The sequence below is a fragment of the Cyprinodon variegatus genome, unplaced genomic scaffold, assembly GCF_000732505.1.
Source record: "Cyprinodon variegatus isolate N-32 unplaced genomic scaffold, C_variegatus-1.0 Scaffold145, whole genome shotgun sequence".
NCBI classification, from domain to species: domain Eukaryota; kingdom Metazoa; phylum Chordata; class Actinopteri; order Cyprinodontiformes; family Cyprinodontidae; genus Cyprinodon; species Cyprinodon variegatus.
Genome location: NW_015150598.1, coordinates 740,356 through 742,257, shown reverse-complemented (window position 1 = coordinate 742,257; position 1,902 = coordinate 740,356). Strand labels below are relative to the sequence as shown.

At 48.7% G+C, this 1,902-nt stretch overlaps 1 long non-coding RNA gene across 1 annotated transcript in view; it reads left to right on the top strand.

The window, feature by feature from the left end:
* LOC107086211 overlaps positions 1 to 1,328 on the top strand; it is a 4,915-nt gene extending 3,587 nt beyond the window's left edge. Inside the window, exon 3 of the long non-coding RNA XR_001481296.1 lies at positions 1,032 to 1,328. This is a non-coding gene — a long non-coding RNA (uncharacterized LOC107086211). The remainder of the gene's footprint in view (positions 1 to 1,031) is intronic.
* The last annotated feature ends 574 nt before the right edge of the window (positions 1,329 to 1,902 follow it).

The following is a 1,902-nucleotide window of genomic DNA, read 5'->3' as shown; positions in this document are numbered from 1 at the left end:
TGTTTTAACTTTTTCCCCAATTGGAATTATTTTGATTTTAATTAGATTATCATGATTTACTCCTTTGGGAATAAATCTATCTGCTCTGGTCGATTCAGGTTGCGATTTCAACCTAATCGATCTTTCCTTAGTCCACCAGGCCAAGATATCCACTGTTCCACTGCTCATGCCCCTCCAGGTTTCTGCCCTGGATGCGGGAAGTCTCCCACGGGTTACCCACCAGACCAGAGCCCTGGAGGTTGTTATCTCCGGCAACCAGTGGTATCAGGTTCCCTTCATTGTTTTCCCTGTTAAACACGCCTCTGTTGTCTTGGGGTTTTCCTGGCTGAAGCAGCACAACCCCCACATTACCTGGGTGGAACGCTGGCTAGAGTCCTGGTCGCTGGCTCGTCACTCTTGCTGTTTACAGTCTGCTCTCCCTACCAGCCACCCGCCACTTAGACCTATTAAGGAAGGGGACTCCCTAGATCCCCGCCTTGTCCCAGAGCAATACCATGATTTACGGCACGTGTTTAGCAAAAAAGGCCGATGCTTCCGCCTCACCGCCCCTACTATTGCGCAATCGACCTCTTGCCCGGTGCATCACTGCCCACTAACTGCCTTTACAACATCTCCCGAGCTGAACAGCAAGCATTGGAGAAATACATTAGTGAGTCTCTCCTCACTGGCCTGATCCGTCCCCCCCCCACCGCTCAAGGCTGACTTTTACTTTGTGGGTAAAAAGAACGGATCGCTCAACCCATGCATCGACTACTAGGGACTCAACCAAATCACCATAAAGAACAAGTATCCGCTTCCTCTCCTCTCTTCTGCTTCGATTCGGTTCAATTTGCATTGATTTTCACAAAACTACATTTATGCAACGCATCCCACTTAGTGCGGATCCGCCGATGGGATAAGTGGAAGACAGCTTGACAGCAGGGTCAGCTGATCAACGCCAGAGTGTTAGCCTTCTGTGGTATGCCTCAGTTGGCACTGTCTCCTGACAGCAACTCGATCTCAGAATGATTTTGGTTTCCTGTCCCTCTCAGGTTGCCGAGGTCCCCACCGAATAACCCGGACCCTGTCAGCCTGCTGCAGCTCTTTGCCATCACGCCGTTCGGATTCTGCTCATCCTCCAACAGCCAGCTCCCTGTTACCTCAGCCTCCTAACCCGGGAGCTCCATCTCTTGGTGGACCGGCTGTCTGCTCCTCTTCTTACCCCCCTGGCCGAGTCCCCTCACGCGCACAAAGACAGCAAACAGCTGATCGCTCTCTTTCTCTCTCTCTCGCTAACTTTCAGATTCTCTCCGCAGTTTGTGCATACCTGGCCAGCGTCGGTGCCGGTTCCTCCCATGTTCCAGCTGCGGTCCAGTTGCGCTCTTGCGCCCCCCTCCGACCCTGAATAAATCTGTTAAATTGTTCTCCTGACTCCTTTGTGTGCTCTGCATGTGGGTTAGACAATTAAAAACCATGACACCAAAGAACATTGTCTCCAAAGTACTGTCCCAGCTTGTGCTGCCATGTTGTTTTTAGAGAGAAGAAGCAATATCCTTTAACCCTTGACATCCTGTTACCAGGTCAATGGGAGCTGTTGCCTCTTAAGGCTACTCAGTTGGGTGTCCTTTATTCATTAGACAAATGCAAGGTAGACTCACAGATGTTAACGTAAAACTCTCGCAATAAACCTCTAAGGGAGAAAATTCTGCACAGAGGGAAGCAGTCTTCATGTCATATTATTTTAAAAGTAAAACAGAGCTGAAGGATTTTTTTTTTCTTATTGCTGCATATGCTCCAAAGGAACATTCTATAAAAACTGCTGCTTTTATGCACTGCTACCGATACTGATTCATAATTAGTCAATCCGTCTGTTTGATCATCATCACTCGGCTGCTTCTTTACCTCTTCATTCCTGAAGAACAA